The sequence below is a fragment of the Ceratotherium simum genome, chromosome 3 (genome assembly GCF_057802395.1).
Source record: "Ceratotherium simum simum isolate JZ-2026a chromosome 3, ASM5780239v1, whole genome shotgun sequence".
Classification (NCBI taxonomy): Eukaryota; Metazoa; Chordata; class Mammalia; order Perissodactyla; family Rhinocerotidae; genus Ceratotherium; species Ceratotherium simum.
The window spans coordinates 85,288,229-85,307,402 of record NC_141902.1 but is presented as its reverse complement, the minus strand read 5'-3'; positions in this window follow the sequence as shown (position 1 = coordinate 85,307,402).

Genomic DNA, 19,174 nt, shown 5'->3' with positions numbered 1-19,174 from the left:
ACACATCTGATGAAAGACTATTATCTAAAATATACAAAGAACTCTTAAAAGTCAACAATAAGAAAACAAACGACCTAGTTAAAAACTAGGCCAAAGACCTTAACAGTCACCTCACCAAAGAAGATATACAGACGATAAATAAGCATATGGAAAGATGCTTTACATCATATGCCGTCAGAGAAATGTAAATTATAACAATGGGATACCACTACACCTATTAGAATGGCCAAAATCTGGAACACTGACAACACCAAATGGTGATAAGCATGTGGAATGACGGGAATTCTCATACACTGCTGGTGGGAATGCAAAATGGATCAGCCACTTTTGAAGACAATTTAGCAGTTTCTTACAAAACTAAAGATACTCATCATATAATCCAGCAATTGCACTCTTTGGTATTTACCCCAAGGAGCTGAAAATGTATGTCCATGCAAAAACCTGACATGAACGTTTAGAGCAGTTGTCTTCATAATTGCCAAAACGTGGAAGCAACCAAGATGCCCTTCAGTAGGTAAACTGTGGTACATCCAGACAGTGGAATATTATTCAGTGCTAGAAAAAAATGAACTATCAACCCATGAAAAGACATGGAGGAAGCTTAAATGCATATTACTGAATGGAAGAAGCCAATTTAAAAAGGATACATACTGTACAATTCCAACTATATGATATTCTGGAAAAGGTAAAACTACGGAGACAATAAAGGATGAGTGGTTATGGGAGGCGGAGAAGAGGGGCAAGATGAATAGTCAGAGCACAGAGTATTTTGGGGGCAATCAAAATACTCTGTATGATATTATAATGACGGATATGTGTCATTATAGAATTGTCCAAACCCATAGAATGTACATCACCAAGAGTGAATCCTAAGGTAAACTATGGACTTTGGGTGATTATGATGTGTCAATGCAGGTTCATCCTCAGTAAAAAATGTACCGTTCCTGTGAGTAACATTGATAATAGGGGAAACCGTGCATGTATGGGGGCAGGGGATGTATAGGAAATATCTTTACCTTCCTCTCAATTCTGTGGTAAATCTAAAACTGCTCTTAAAAAATAAATTCTTTAAAATAAAAAAATTACAAAATAATTATTATCTACTATTAGCATTATTTTGAAATCTTCTCCAGAACTTGAGAGAAGAGGGAAAGCTAGCCCCCATCCATGGCCTGTGGTTGGTTCAGCTTCTCTTCCAACTTCCTGCTTCTTCTGCAGTGTGACAGCCTTCCCAGCACGTGTGTGGACCCCCAGGCTCCTCGTTACAGTTCTGTCCACCTCCACTCCCTGAGGTTGATAACAGGAGAGGCTATGCATGTGTGGGGGCAGGGAGTATATGAGAAATCTCTTTGCCTTCCTCTCAACTTTGTTGTAAACCTAAAACTGCTCTAAAAAGATAAAGTCTTAGAAACAACACGCAATGTAGATTAACAGGAAAATACTGTTAGTTTGGTAACCCACAAAATGAATGATTTAGGTAGACATCCATCTAACCTGCACACATAGGATAAGTCCCATCTATATATGTCCATATACTTAGATCAAATTTGCCAAATAAGCATAAGTAATTGTCAATGTGTGCATCTCCATAAAAGTGACATAATGCAGTAATGAAATCAGATTTTGGTTTCCCTTGTAGGAGATGATGTACTATATGGGAAGAATTTCCAGTATTGGTGTCAAAAAGACGTGAGTTTGAGTCCCAGTTCAGTCATTTTTAGTGATGTGACCTTGAGCATGTTGTTTACTTCTTTGTTTCTCAATTTCTTCATCTGAAAAAAAAAAACACCTGACTATACCTTCCACACAGTGATGCTATGAGTATTAAAAAAAAAATTGTAACTATATGTAGTGACGGATGTTAACAAGATGTAGTGTGGCGATTATTTTGCAATAAACACATATATTGAATCACTGTTTTGTACCTGAAACTAATATAATGTTATATGTCACATATCTCAATAAAAAAATAATGTTTATAAAACCCATAGTTCATTGCCTGGCACGCAGTAGAGTTTCAAAAAATGAGTGGCCTTAGCCACAGAAAAAAACAACTGTTTCCAAGGTTGCTAGGTCTTATATTATCAACAAGAAGAATAAATTTGAATAAGAAATTGAGTACAGGAACTGAATACATAAAGTTCAGACAATCAAAGGCTAAATATTTTCTAGAATATCCGACTTTTCCCTAGGGTGAGTAATTTAACAGACAGGGAATGACAACGAGCCAACCACTTTATAAGAGAGATATAGGGTTTGTTGCCTCAAAGATTAATACTGTAGCTTCAAATTAAGCTCACTATATTTAAAGTGAACTTGACTTTAAATCGTTCTTGATCCTTACAGTAAAAGTTGCAGTTTCGGTGAACAGGTTCTTTGTATTAATCTCTAAACTTCACTGGCATAATTAAGACTCGTTTAAAGTAGAATTAACTTTGCCATGTGGCAGGAGAGGCCATAGTTAATTCCTGTTCCTCATTACCTTGTAACCTCAGATGTGTTGAGATGTGTCTCTGGGTTGGAGCAAGGAGGCCAAGTGTTCTTCACTCATTTTGTAAACACATCCTTTCTCAGGCTTGGCCTTTCCCTCAAGAGTGCAGCCACTGTGTTGCTGGCTCACTCCACGTCTTGTCTCGATAATTTAGTAGTAGGTAACTACAGCCGTAGTTTATAACCACAGCGTTGGATGGATCCTCAGAATCTGTGGAGCCCAACTTCCCTCCAAGCATAGAAGCTCTCTCTGTGTCTACAGAAAACCTCTCTAGGGGAGAGATAGGTATATTAATATAAATTGATTTCTCTAAGCCAAGGGCGGCACTCCTTCCAGGCAGCTGCTTTTAGTCCTGTATCATTTCTGTGATGATATCTGGAATTATCTATACCTAAAGAAAAAATAGATCTTCCCCCTAAGAATAGTAGTAGGATGGTTGGGAAATAACTTTCTAGAGGAAGAAGAAAAGGAAGCTTAAATTAATGATTGTTTTTTGTCTAAGTGAAAGTTGAATGCTATCTCATTTGATTAATTTTTAAAAATCAACAAATAATTTGCTATTTTATCTAAAACACAAATAAGCAAATAAACTTGGACTTCTAGCTAATAGAAATTTTCAAGTTATTGAAGTCTTTAGTTTTTTTCTTTTAAAATAATTTGTTTATGTGTGTTTTTTTTCTGATCATAGAAGTATTATATATCTACTGCAGATAATATAGAAAACAGTGAAGAAGAAATAAAAATTACCCATTATCCTTGAATCCACTCAGAGCTAGATATCATTAATATTTTGAATTTCTTTCTAATTTTCCTTGCATGTGTTTGTGTTTATTGGTTTTACAGAATTAGAGACATATTGTGTCATATATGTAACCTGCTTTTTTCATTGAAAGTAATTTCATACATACTTCTCAATACCATTTAATATTATCAAGGCAGGATAATACTGGATAAATATTTTTCAACAATAAAAGTATGTATCACCCAAGTCCTGTTATATAGCAATGCTACCATTTCACATCAACTGGGAAAGGCTGGACTAGTTAAACATTGGTGATGAAAATCTTTGTCAGAGGTGAGCGTGGAGTTAGATTCCTAATTCATATCGTATAACAAAATAAGTCACTGACAATTATAGTTAAATGTAAAAATCTAAGTAGAGAAATTTTCTAAACATGCAGTAAAGCATAAAACAAAGGGCTATTAAATTCTAGCGTAAAGAATTTCTGTTTAACAACAATATAAAATTCCAATCAAATTAGGAAAATATTTACATTTATAATAGCCAATATATGTAAATGCATACTATGTAAATACAAGTAACATATGAAAACAATGACAAATTAGAAAAAGATGAACACCCTAAAGAAAAATTTGTAAATCACATTACAAGGCAAATTTCAGAAAAGAAAATACAAAATATTCAACTTCATTAACAAAGATGTACCCCTCACATGCCACTTTCTATCCTTTATTGATTTACCTTTTCTTCAAATCAAATCACTACCTGACACTAGAGATATAGATGTTTTTTACATTGTGTATTTTTTTCCCTCAATGCAGTATAAACAGTATTGCTGCCTTCTTGTTCACTGTTGCATATGCCCAGTGACAGGCCCATATTAGGTATATGTAGTAGTTAACTAACAGGATAAATAGTCTCGGATTTTCAGTGGGATAGAGCAATAAGCATTTACTTTTTGTTCATGGGTTTCGGGGTTAGCTAGGATGGTTCCACTTCATGTTGCAAGTTGGCTGGGGTAGCACTGCTCCACCCACTGCTCATCCTTCTCCTGGGACCAGCAGGCTAGGTGGGCCATGTACCTCTTCTGAGAACAGCACAGATACCAGAAAGTGTGACCAGACACAAAATCTCACGTCAAGTCTCTCTTTCATCGTATCTTCTAACTTCACATCAGCCAAAGAAAATCCCACTGTGAAGCCCAAAGTCAAGAGAAGGAAAGTATACTCTATCTTTTGTAAAAAAGTATCCTGCAAAGGTATACAGCAGAGAGTGTGTATATAGGTAGGATAAAAATTGGGGGCCAATAATCCTCCCCAGTATTATATATATTTATATATATACACATAATGTTTATATATGTAATATTGATATACATTTATACATAACATTAAAAAAGGATGTATCACTTTCATCTATCAATTACTAATGTGCTTAATTACAATAGGCAATGTTAATGAGAATATGAAAAAGTCAGGTTTATATCCTTTAGCCTAGTAGTTTATTTCTATGAAATTAACATTTCAGATATAATCAGAGATGCACTCAAAAATTTATTTCCATGATTGTTCACTCAGTATTATTTATAATAGGGAAAAATTGGAATCAACCTGCTTGCTGTCTGAGATAGCACTTTCCTTTCTTTCTGTATTTAACTTGACCTAACACAGCCAACATTTCTTATTATTGCATATGATGGCTTGCACATTTGGCTATTAAATCTTCTACAACTATTCAAGTTCAATAATTAAAAAATCATTTTTTGAATGTCTACTGAATTTTAGGAATAAATAAATCATATTCCTTCTGCCCTTGAATTGCTCAGATAAACAGCAGAAGACTTGGGAGAGAGTGTGTGTATAAAAATCATGAACAGGTAAAAAAAAGTGCAATGACAGATAAATATATATTCCGTTTATTAACAGGTCCAGATAAAAGACAACTAACTCAGGGCCAGCCCTGATGGCCTAGTGGTTAAGTTTGGAGTGCTCTGCTTCAGTGGCCCTGGTTCTGTTCCCAGGCATGGACCTACACCACTTGTCTGTCAGCGGCCATGCTGTGGTGGCAGCTCACATACAAAAAGAGGAAGATGGGCAGCGGATGTTAGCTGAGGGTGAATCTTCCTCAGCAGGAAAAAAAAAAAACGACTACTAACTCAGCTGGAAAAATCAGGGCAGACCTCATAAGTAAGAAGAGTTAAAATCTAGGCTTTGGGTCTAAGTATGATAAGAATGAAAAATCCTTAGCAAGGGTTAATCAATATCAGCAGCTTTGAAAATGCCAAGATTACTTTAAAATCAGTGCCTACGGCTTTTGATTGACATTGCTAGCCCACTTTTGGAGAGATAAAGGGGTGCCCTTCCTCTAGGTCCACAGCCTCTGGAAAAAAATGGGAAGTCAGCTTTGTTAAATGACACTGAAAGGGAACAGGGATAGATTCCAGGCTACCTGATGAGCTGTGAAGGGCCTAAATTTGCTTCTTATTCTGGCTTCTGGTTCTAGGTCCTGGTTTTAATTTCTATTGTATCCCCCAATAAAGTTCTACAGGAGGAAGATAGGAGGAGGGTCCATTCACTTATCAGGGTTGGTTGAAAAAGAAACTAATTGCAATTTAACAGCCTTCTTTTATTTCACAATGTCCAAAATATGAACTGGTGGAAAACATTGGCTCCAAAAGGCCACTGTTACAGGCAGAAGACTATCAGGTAAGTGGCACAACAAAGGCACTGGGAGACTCGTATGTTTTGTATTTCATTCTTTCTTTTGTTCATCCATGTATTAATTTGTTTACCAAATATTGCAACAAATATTGGAAATCTTGACTCCTTAGTTTCTTTAAATGGTTTAGGATCATAAACAGATTGTTTAGGATCAATTAACACCAAATAAGCCTTCACAGAGAGGGTTGTAAGCCATCTTCAAATCAAAGTCCATCCATGCCCTTGCTTAATTGGTTAGAAATACTGCCTTTAAGAGACAAGAGTCTGTCCTTCAGCCTCTACCATGCAGGATTCAAAAGACCAAGTCAGGAATCGAGTGCATCAGAAATTGTCCTTCTGCCCTAAAAATATAAACAAATGGAGGCTCACTTGAGTCAAACAACCCACCGCTTCTTTTGATTAATTTTGAGTGCAAATAGTCTTCGAGTACTGGGGCTGGGACCCCTGATTTGAACAGCATCAGCAAAAAGAAACTCATCTTTATCTGGAATTAACTACAAATTCAATTAGAATAAAAATCTTCGCCCACCTCGTAGAAAAGATTTTACGCAAAGAAAACCAGATGTTTCAACAACATTGAGAGCACTTTGCCTAGCAGTCTAAGGAATTTTCCATCTTGTAAGCCCAATCACTGGTGAAAGTTACACAGATCCAGCTTCCCTAACTCACAAAACGGCTTCCATTTCTCATGCTCCTTTAATTAGATTTACTTCTTTAACCAAACTAATATTGAGTTGAGAGAATATGGAGGAGGTGGGGAGGGACTCTAGTTAATACTGTGTTAGCAAGTTTAGAGGGGGGTGAAGGGTAAGGGGTTGAGGTCTATTTGGGGGTTCTTTTGCAGATGAAGCGTTTCTTATTTTTTGTGAGTTTATTCGGTTGGAAAAAATAGTAATAAAATTAATCGCTAGAGGTTGTGCTAAGATCATACCTTAGTTCTATTTTCAGCTTCGAACAGATTATAGGACAATGGAGCATAAATGGAAAAGAGAAGAGATTCAGAACAGACACAGAGGTTATGTAGCATTTTTTCAGAGGAGGATAATAACTGTGAAATGGCCTACAAGGCAAGGTTGTAAAGGAAGAGACACCAGTATCACTCGTGCCACATGTGGGAAAGAGCACTAGCACATTGGAGCCCAGAAGGGCTGAAATGACCTCTGCTTGGTTTCTGGAGATGTCTTCAGTGTATATTCTTAAAGCCTGCCTTAATTTGAATTGTTTAACCAGAATAGAGAACCCAAGCGACAAAGGAGAGCTTTTGCAAGAGAGAAGAAGTGAATTATAAAGGATAAAATACAGGTGACCATTTGCTCTTGTATAGGTATGTCTGTCACTAAATTAGACAAAACAAACCCATGTGTGTGGCTCGGTTTTCACTTCTTTCCATACTGCAGTGTTCAAATCTGTCACATCTTTGTTCAGACTTTTCTCATTATGATTAGAAGAGTCTGCTAACAGGTATTTCCAGTCCTCTTAACCCTATTTTAGACTAATTCATCCCCCAAATGCAGTACGAGTGACTTTCCTAAGACACAAATCTGGTTGTGAAGCCTCTTGTTCCCCATCCTCTGAAGGAAAACTACCCCAGCTCCTCATTTTTACAAGGCTTCCTCCTCTTTCCTGGATCATTTCCTGTTGCCTGTTTCCTGTTGTCTCAGTCCACTTCCCTTGAACATGTTAATCCCTTCCTCAACACATCATTGTCCATTCAATTTATTTTAAAATTTATTTATGCAATGCCTCCTATATGCCAGGCACTTTATAGGCACTGGGGATAGAGTAACCAATGAACAAAATAGGTCAAGTTTCTGACCTTACAGGCCTCTCTTCTCAGGGAGGAGGAGGGACTATAAGCATTTAAGCCAATAAGTACATACGCAGATGGTGAAGAGCTCTATGAAGGGAAGGAAAGGAAAGATGCAGAGTGATGCTCAGACAGGCCTGTCAGTGGAGGTCTCTCTGCAAAGCTAATTCTGGAGCTCACTAAAGCAAGTGAGGGAGGGAGAGGATGGCATGGTTGCAGCCTGGCTTCCACCTTAGATCATCCAGAACATTGGGAGTTGGAGGCCAGCCACTTGACACTTTTTCAAACTCTCTAGGATAGTCTAATGTTCAGCTAGGAAGTGTTGTTTCAAAACAAGGTAAGGGCTTTGGCTTTAACTTTGAGTGACATGGGAAGTCATTGAATACAGAAACGGCATGAACTTACTTATACATTCAGTCTCCCCCTGGGTGCTGAGAGAAGACTGTGGAGGGCGGGAGGGGAACAAGGAGGCTATTGCACTTGACCTGAGGGAAAATAAGGGGGACCTGGACGAGGCGGGTTGTATCGGATATGGTGACAAACGGTCAGGAGTGAGCTACGTGTTGAAGGTGGAGCCCACAGGAGATCATTATCATTATGCATAATGATCCTAATCCCTAGAATGCTAAGTCCACTTCCATACATTTGTTAAAGCAGATTTGGTCAGAACAGTGCCTTGTACTCTCCAACACGGGAGTCTGTTACGTGCCTGGCCCAAGAAGGCATCCGAGTTTGCCACCTTCTCTAGGTACCCTGAAGGCTGCACAGTGAAGTGTTTCCTTCTCTGTGTTCCCATGGTGCCTTCATGCCTCTCTTGGGTCATGAACCATATTCCCATTATTATTATTTTCCTGTGTGTCTTTCCAGATTATATTTTACTCTTTTTCATATCCTCGGGGTTTAGCACAAAGACTTGCAATTAGTGGGTGTTAGGTCATTACTGAATGGATGATTAAATGAATTAATGAATGAATAAACAAATAAGCAAATAAACAGATGGATAGATTTTTAGTAATGTAGTCTCACGGCAGAAACCAGAAAACAGAAAATTTCCATGCAAAATGTGGAGTATTCATTCCTTTGTCAATTAAATATTTCCTAACTATCCCAAATGAATGTAGCTGTATGTTCTCAGTAGTTTACTAACATTTCCTCAATTGTAAAATGGTGATAATAAATGAAATATGATGAAAACCATCAACACATCAGCTACAAACTCTTCTGTCTTTCTCCAGTCACAGGTACAATATTAGGGGGATGCTGTAAGTAGTAAAGGACCCCCCCCCCAATGGCCTAATTCTCCTAGGAAATGAGGTAGTACAAAGGGAGAAATGCACAGCTGGGAGGTTGTGTTGGTGGTAGCTCATCTTGTTAGGCCATGTGCAACAAGCAAGGGAAGATGAAAGATTTGGTTTGGCATGTTTAAGAAAAGGAGAGGGAGAGGTTCCCTGGAGTTGCAGAGTGTTGAAGAAGTCAGAGATAAGAGTTACTGCAGACTCTGGACTTGGAAACTCTTGAAAGTCTGAGAAAGATGTGATGAAAGATGGGAATTTCTCTTTACTATGCTTCTTTAAATGTCACATACTCTGCCATTAAGGTACAGGAACCATGCTTTTAAAAGTTTCACGTGAAGTACTACCATATAGATATGCAGTAAGGAACACATTTAACTTAGATTAAAGCCTGACACACAGTGAGCATCCAATAAACATTAGCTCTTTTTCTTGTAGTACGTGAAGGGTTAGGAAATACTTTCAAAATCATTATTCCATTTTCATTTCATCCTGACTACAGCGGGTGAAATACATAGGCAAGTATCATTATGCCCACTTAACTGACAGGGAAGTAGGCTCAGAGTGGTTGAATACACTTGTCCAAGATTGCATAAGATTCAAGTGTCACAGCCAAATTTTTTCTTACTTTAAGTCCAGAGAAATAGAGCAGTTAGATTCTAAGTCTTGCAAGACTTTGTTTTTAAATTAAACTTTTTATTTTGATATAATCTTAGATTTACATGCTGTTGTAAGAAATAATACAGAGTGATACTTGACCCAGTTTCCCCCCATGGTAACATGTTGCAAAATGATAGTACAATATAACAAACAGGATATTGATATTGACACAGTCAACAATCAGAACATTTCTATCATCATAAGGATCCTTCTTCTTGCCCTTTCATACCCACACCCACTTCCCTCCTACCCTTACATCCTCCTTAACTCCTGATCTGTTCTCCATTTCTATAATTTTGTCATTTCAATATTATCATATAAATGTAGTCATGTAGTATGTAACATTTTGAAATTGACTGTTGTCATGCACCATAATTCTCTGGCGAATCATATAGGTTGTTACATGTATCAACAGTTAGTTCCTTTTTATTGTTATCCATGTACCACACTTTGTTTAAACATTTGCCCAATGAAAGATATCTGAGTTGTATCCAGTTATTGACAATTACAAATAAAAATGTTATAAACATCCACGTACAAGTTTGTGTGTGAACATTCATTTTTATTTATGTGGTATAAAGGTCCAGGAGTGCAATTTCTGGATCATGTGATAGTAGCATATTTAATTTTTTTAAAAAAATGCCAAACTTGTTTCCAGAGTGGTTGTACTATTTTACCTTCCCGTAAGTAATATACAAATGATCCTGTTCCTCTGCATGCTTACCAGCATTTTGTATTTTCACCTTTATTTTAACCATTCAGATGTGTAGAATGTAGTTATATCTAGTTGTGGTTTTCATTTGTATTTCTCTAATAGCTAATGATGTTAAACATCTTTTCTTGTGCTTATTTCTTAACTGAGTTTTGAAAGTTCTTTATATATTCTAGATAGAAGTCATTTCTTGGAAATGTGCTTTGCTGATATTTTCTCCCAGTGTTTAGCTTGTCTTTTCATCCTCTTAATAGAGTTTTTGCAGAGCAAAGTTTTTTCTCATCACTACTTTAGCTCTGTCCCCCAATTTGCTGAGGTTTGTTTTATGGCCAGGATGTGGTTTATCTTAGTATATGTTCTGTCAGCACTTGAAAAGAATGTGCATTACTCTGTTGTTACATCATGTGTTCTATAAATGTCAATTGGAACCTGTTGGTTGATAGAGATGTTGAGTTCTTCTTTACTCTTTGTGATTTCCTATCTAGTTGTTTTATCAGTTCTTGAGAAAGGAATGTAATTGTGATCCCAGTTGTAATTGTGAATTTATCTACCTGTCCTTTCAGTTTGATCAGTTTCTGTTTCATATATTTTGTAATTATGTTGTTTGGTGAATACTCATTTAGCATTTCTAAGTCTTTCTCGTGGATTGATCCCTTTATCATTACATAGACTAATGTTTGAATGATATATCTTTTTCTTTCCTTTTATTTCAACCTATCTGTATCTTTATATTTGAAGTGAGTTTCTTGTAGACAGCATATAGTTGGGTTATGTTTTTTAATCCATTCTGCCAATCTCTGTCTTTTAATTGGTATATTTAGACCTTTTACATTTAATGTAACTGCTGATATTAGAGCTTAAGTCTGACGTCAATTTATTTTTTGTTTTCTATTTTTTCTTTGTTTTGTTTTTCTCTGCTTTCCTATGGGTTATTGAGTTGTTTTTTTATAATTCCACTTTAATTTATTACGTGTTTTTGACTGTGTCTCTTTGGATTAGCAGACATTTGGTTCTGTCCAAAACATCAATAAGATATTTGGTCTATGCCAAAAGGTCCTTGATATCTGGTCACATTTGGTCCTGTGCAAAATGTCCCTGGAGACATTGGGTCCACACCTTTTGGTATATTTGCAGGACCATTTGGTTCTGTTCAAAGCATCCATCAGATATTTGGTCCATGCCAAAATATCCTTGATATTTGGTCATATTTGGTCCTATGCAAAACGTCTATGGGGACACTGGGTCCACACCAAAAGGTCTTTGACATTGGGTCCTGTCCAAAACCATTTGGAATGGACCAAATATGCCCATGGATTTTTTGGACAGGACCAAATGTCAAGGACCTTTTGCCATGGATCAACTGTCTTATGCACATTTTGGATGGGGCCAAATGTCCTGCAAGATCTCTTTGTATAGCTTTTTCAGTAGTTACTCTCGGTCTTACATTATATAAACATAAATCATCACAACCTACTCTTACAGTCATATTAGCCATCTGAATGAAGTGTAGAAGACTTACCTCCTTCTAAGTCACTTATCCTCATTCTTTTATAAAATAGTTGTCTTAATTTTTCTACATACATTTAGAACCACATGATAGAGTTATTTTTGCTTTAACCCTCAAATATAATTTAGAAAAATCAAGAGGAGAAGAAAAAGCTATTGTATTTACACATATTTTTGCTTACTGTGTTTTTTCTTCCTTCCTGATGATCCAGAATTCCTTCTTTTATCATTTCCTTTCTGTTTAGAGAAATTCCTTAGCCATTTTTTTAGGGTAGGTCTGCTGGGAACATATTTTCTCAGTTTTCCTTCAACTGAGAATATTTTGATTCCCCTTCATTCCTGAAAAGTATATCACTGGATATTGGATTTCTTTCCTTTCAGAACTTGAAAAATGTTGTCCCAATTCCTCACAGCCTCTCTGATTTCTGATGTGAAATCCACTGTCATTTGAATTTTTTTTGCTTCTGTAAGTAAGGTACCTTTGTTTTTTTTAACTGTCTTTTAAGGGTTTGTTTTTGTTTTTGTTTTTTAGTTCTCAGAAGTTTGACTACGATGTGCCTTGGTAAGAATTTTTTTGAGTTTATCGTGTTTGGGATTCTCTCAGCTTCTTAAATCTGTAAATTTATGTCTTTTGACAAATTTAGGATGATTTCAACCGTTGTTTCTTAGAATGCTTTTTTAGGGCTGCCTTCTTTCCTTCTAGGATTCTGCTAAGGCAAATGTTAGATCTTTTGTTATTGTTCCATAGGCCCTTGAAGTTCTGCTCATTTTTCTTCTCAGTCTATTTTCTCTTTGTTGTTCATATTAGGCAGTTTATATAGTTCTATATTACAGTTTACTGATACTTTCCACTGTGTCCTCTATTCTGCTGTTGAGCCCATGCACTGAGTTTTTAATGCATTTTTCAGTTCAAAAATTTTCCATTTTGTTTATCTTTATATCTTCTATATTTTTTTGTGACGTTCTGTTTCTATGTTGAAGCTCTCTATTTTTTGTTGTTGTTGTTAGTTTCAAGAATGTCCTTAATTGCTCATTGGAGCATTTTTATAGTAGCTACTTTAAAATCTTGTCAGAAAATTCTAACATCCATGTCATCTCAATGTTAATATATATTTTTTGTTTTTTTCCATTCAGTTTGAGTTCTTCCTTGTTCTTGGTGTGATGACTGATTTTTGATAGAATCCTGGACATTTGGGTATTATGTTATGAGATTCTGGATCTTATTTAAACCTTCTGTTTTAACTGGTTTCTTCTGACACCATTCTGGTAGAAGAAGGGTGGTGCACCCCCTCACCACTTCCAGGTAGAGGTAGAAGTCCAGGTGCCCCACTTGGCTTCTGTTGACATCCAAGAGGGAGCATGCTTCTTATTACTGTTGGGCAGGGATGGGGATTCCAGCTTCCCATTAGACCTTCAGTGATGCTTACCTACATGGGAGAGGTCGGAGTGCCTTGTTACTGCTCCCTATACAGCCTCCACTGACACCAGAGGGGTGGGGGAATCTTTACTGTATGGCAGGAATGATAGTCCCAGCTCCCTACTCAGCCTTCTCTGATACCACCCAGTTATTTTTTGTGGTGTTTGCTAGAGTAGAGTGGTTATTATCTAAATGTTTTCTGTCTTGCTAGGTTGCCCTTCTCCTGGTCATTTGGCTAGAGAGAATGGGCTTTTGTTGGGTCTTTTCTTGTCAGTACCTATTATAGTTTTGAATTGTTGGCTTTTTCAGTGCTAGGTCTGATATATACGAGGAAAAACAGAAACTCAGATAACTCCACCATTGTATCATTTCTTGGGTCCTGAGGTCCCTGGTCAGTGTGCCTTCTTTTCCAACTTCCAGAGTCTTCTTATGTTTGTTTTATATACTTCCCAGGGTTTTATCTGTACATAGCAGGAGGAGTAGAGAAAAGCTTGGGCACTCCACCTTTAGCAGGACTTTTTAGAAGAACATTTGATTTACTAGGGTAAAAACAGAGGTATCAGTCATAATAACATTTAATTAGAAGACGATCTGAGTATCTTAGTGCCACCATTTATCTTTAGGAGAAAATTCTTTTTCCATATTGATATGGAGGCTTAAACTTAATCACATTTTCATTTTAAAAAACTAACACATTAGTTATGATGAATCTAAAAATTCATCTCAAATCCCTAAAGAAGCAACGCCCTGAGACTTTGTGTATGTGCCCCTGACACCTCACGAGGCTACATTGCAGAGGAAACCTGGATGATAGGTGGATCAGCAACTTTTAACCTTTAATTTCCCTCTTTATGTAACTGCATAACAACGCTCAGTTCAGAAGCTGCTAAGACTAATTTACGTCTATTGATTACATAAAGGGCACGTATTCTAAGCACCACATAATACCATAAATGAAGAGACGGACTCCGTATCTAAGAATGCATCTAATGATCATTCCAACCACAAAAATTCAATCTATTTTGTTGTTGCTGATATTTCTTTTCCCAAAGGTTTAATGCTTCTTCCCAGTACAGAATGGCAAACAGATCCAATGCAAATTTAATATGGAATGTTTTAAAGTGTAGCCAAACAACTGGGTGACAGTGAAAAGGTCAGTTAACCAATGGGTCAGTTTGTCATGATGGCATGAACGAAATTATTTTAAATGATTTTCCACACTAAATTTTCCAGATGTTTTGGCCATGGGCCAGGATAATTAATATTGCTAATCCACGGGCTAGAATTAAGTTGGCCAGCTAATTCACAGAATTGGGAATCGGAACTCTGAGTTGGGTTGTTGGTAAGCCATGTGTATTATGTTTAAATGAAACACGCTTGTCTCATAGCTGACCCAGATCAAAAATTTGCTGAGGTACTTGAGATGATTACTCATTTTACATCATCAGAAAGTAAATCTAAAAAGAAAAGATGGCATGTTTTTTGTTTTTCTTCCCTAGAGAGATGTCTCTATATTCATGACAAATTGAAGTTCAACACTTTCGTCCTTTAGAAGTTTTCAGTGGAAATATTTAAAAGACAGATGCTCATTTTAAGTGGAAAAGAAAAAAACATATGTATATATTTTCCTTTCATAAAATTAAAAATGGATGCACAGATTTTCCTTAAGCATTAAAAATATTCATATTTTCAACTACCAAGAAATTAACAAAATTACTGGTATTTGTGTTCTTGTTTCTAAATATAATAATGCTGCTTGAAATGCTCATGATATGCATTTACTTTAGGTGATCCTACCTTATAAAATGATAGATCACACTGCATATGCTTTCTGAAGCATATGAAATGTTTTTTCAAGAAACTAGAAAATGTGCATTCCATGCCCACCTATATAGCACAGAGAAACAGTCTAGATATCAGGAAAAAGCACTAAAATTGGGATAGAAACTTGCCTTTTGGATACAGTTTGGCACACCAGCACCACAGATGTTACACAGTTTCAATTCTCCTTTCACAGATCCACTGACAAGAGGGTATAACTACTTTTGCTGACATCGGTGACCTGGCATCGCTGATTTATTCCCTGCTTCGGTTTACAGAGGAATAAACCAGTAATTAATTATATATCAGAACATGAGAATCGACCTGACAATAATGTACAAGCTAAGAATGCTCTATTTACATATGTAGGTTATTTAAAATATGTCTTGTTAAATAAATATTTAAAATACCTCCTTATTTAGCTTATAAACTGTTTGGACTGAGGCTGCAATGTGGCTCGTTGTAGAACGTTCGAAAGAGTGAGAGAGTTGCCATAGATTCTCATTGCTGCCTGACCTGCAAAATCTCCTCTCTCTGCACAGCAGAGTATACAGAAATTTTCCTTAACAAAAACAACATAAACTATCTATCTATATTGCCAGGGAAATGTATAATGAAGGTAGAAAGATGATCCTCAGAAAATCATAAAACTTACCTTTATCTTGAGAGGAGGTATGTAGAGCAAGGAATCTAGGCATAAATTAACCACAGTCAACATGACCACCTCTGAGATAGAGAGGAATTAAAAGTAGACAGGAAGTAAGAGAAACAAATGATTTCACAACAAAATGTTCTCCCCGCTGTGGGGTTTTTCCCCATGTAAATGTCAAGAATTATTTTTAAAGGGGAATAAAATAAAATATGGAACTTAGAGTTTTCCACGTCTCTCAAATCAATACAGAGCCACGATTTCAAAACAACCATAATAATAACACAGGTGACAAGGCCCACAGTGCAAACCCTATGCGCACTTTACAGGAGGGCTGTGCTCAAAAATCAGTCAGGAGCCGCGTTAGGCGTACGATTTAGTTTTGCTGCTCTGAAAGTTAGCTTTTTCCTGAAGGATGTATCTGTAAACCCGACACTGCCCAGTTTTCTCCTGAGCATGTTTGTTCCCTGCAGAATGGAATCACAAACACGTCAATCCCTGATCCACCAGGGGGAGCAGTTCACCAGCACAAAACAAATCTTCCCCAAAGGAAGTCACTGAAGGCGCCTCTTCCTCTCAATTTACACAGCTGACAACGACCCTGATTTTTATCAGTTCTACTAGATGTGGCACTCATACACCTAATACTGATGGCATATGTCTAACCTCATGCTGGTGGCGTACATGTGGTTCCGTCCTGGACACATGGGCACACAGCAGATTTTGCAGTAGGACTTGAAATGTAGTCATTGTAATTTATAGAAATTCCTGGTTTTGTTACAGGAAATAATTTAGTCTCTGCTTCTACACCAACTTTTATGGACAAAGCCAAGAGATTAATCAAACTACGAATTCTATACTTATTCTAGTGCAGGGATGAGATTAGGAATCAGATCTCTAATCTGGGGGGGGTGTGTGTGTGTGTGTGTGTGTGTCTCTCACAGTTCTTGAAGCCAGGCGTCATCACAGCTTGCTGACACCATCACTTCTTTCTTCAGCAATCCCTTTCCCTTTCCTTCGGCCAGAGCCCTGGGTCTGGGAAGGAAAACAGCTGTCAGAGAAAGGCCCATGTTGATGATAAGACCTTTGTGTGCAAGCTCAGACTTCGCCGCCAGCCTGTCCAAACAAAACAGCTGTGGACCTCAGCGGACCTGTGCATGGGTAGCGAACCCCAAGCCTGCTGTTGAAAAGAGACAACCAGAAGAGTATACCAGTCCCTTAGGTGTTCTGCAAATGGCTTTGAAATCCACAGAAGGAATTGCCCAAGTGGAGCCAAGTTTTACTTTTAATAACGTCTGTTCCTTTGGCCCCTTATCCTACCTCTTTCCAGGCACTTCAGCTCCTTGCTCTTCTAACAGTCCCCTTGCAGCTTAAGATGTAGACTCTGAGTCAACAGCTTCAGCACCACCTGGGAACTTGTGAGAAATGCAGAACATCAGACCCCATCCCAGAACTCCTGAGTCAGAATCCACCTTTCAAAGAAAACCCCAGGTGATTGGAGTACATGTTGAAAATTGAAACTCTACTCACAGAGACCCTTGTCTCTGGATAGGTCTGCTTCTGTTAGGACTCAGATAAGAGGCGTAGATGTATCTTTCTAAATAGGATGCGTAGATGTCAAGATTATTACATGGCCCTCTGGTCTATGCAACCAACTCTTGAAGCAGCAGCATGAAAACAGAGAGTTCAGTCTTTCGAGTGAAAAAAAAACAAACTTAGCTTCCAATCTCAGCTCAGACACTTACAAGCTTTTCTTTCCTCATTTGTACCTCATAGGTATTGACTCCACTGTGACGATTAAATGAACACCTGACACTTGGAAGATTCAGCTGATTTTTTTTTTTCCCTTCAGATTTGAGTTTCCAATCTATAAATATTATCCAGTGATTTGGTTATTAACTTTTTTCCCTTCAACGTTCCTATTATTCTTTTTCTGCTAATTTTTTTTTGTTTGTTTTTTTACTTCTGAATTAGACATAGGAAAAGAAATAGTGAATCTCCAGTCAGCCGATATATTTACTCATCAGTTGCTTTCTTGAATGATTTTTGAAGAGGAAAAAGTTGAAAGAGCTAAAATAATCATTTGGGATTTTTGATGAAATTCCAAGACCTATCCTTGACACTGTTAAGGATATCAAGGATATCAAAGATAATCATGGGAGAGGGATTCATTCTAAAGAAGGAACTAGAAAATACCCCATTAAAAATACCTAAAAATGAGGTAGGAGCAAGCGAAATTCCAACAAACACATCTGTTAATGCTATCATGGGAACACTGTCACAGCTGGATGGAGTTGTGACAGGGATTTGTGCTGTAGTATTATGACATATTGTCTGCATTTCTTTGAAGAACGGGACTTAAGGAGCAGTATTCTATATTGCTCATTTTCTTTCTTTATGTTATTCTTTGGCAAATGTTGTAATGTGGTGTTCTGAATTTGGCACAAATTCATTAGAAGGTGAAACTCACCTGGATATCAACTGCTTGAGTGCCAAATTGGATGTAATCTCTTCTGAAGAAAATCAGCTATGTAGGAATTACGATAGGGGCTTTATTTTCTAACAGAATAGGGGTTTAACATGGTAGGTGAGAGGCTGCTCTGAATCTGATGTCCTAGTTTTGCTCAGCCCTGACTAAGACATCCAGATTTTTCCTACAAAGAAGAGCTCCTTGTGCCCCTCAGTAAGGTCCAGGGTAAGGATGGAGGTGGGAGTAGGGACCAGGATACTGAGCTGCTGAATGTGAAGACTTTGAGAGGGAGAGCTGGACTTGCAGCAAGGGAGCTCACCTCCAGAGAGTTTTCAACAGCTTGCCCCAAGATCTTCTTTCCTTCCCTTCCAGATGGCCTTCCTCATACTGTTTTCCTCTCTAGGGTCTCCCATTCAGTTTTCAAAGGAAATAGCTACATTCCACGGAGTGACTGAAGAGAAGTATATACTTGTTATTTCAGACCCACTTCAAAGCGACCTATAGATTTACTAAAATATAAACGACTTGGTTATTTACTCCTTACCCACAAACTAACCTCATTGTTTTATTCTATAGGAAAGATAATTTCATTAATATTCTGTTTATATTCCACGACACCACATCTAATCTATTTGAACTTCCAAGTATCCAATGGAAGTTCAAACAGATTAAATGGGATGCCCACCACCCCAATTGCTTTTATTTTTTGTGTGTGTGAGGATCAGCCCTGAGCTAACATCCATGCCAATCCTCCTCTTTTTGCTGAGGAAGACCGGCCCTGAGCTAACATCTATTGCCAATCCTCCTCCTTTTTTTCCCTTTTTCTCCCCAAAGCCCCAGTAGATAGTTGTATGTCATAGTTGCACAACCTTCTAGTGCTGTATGTG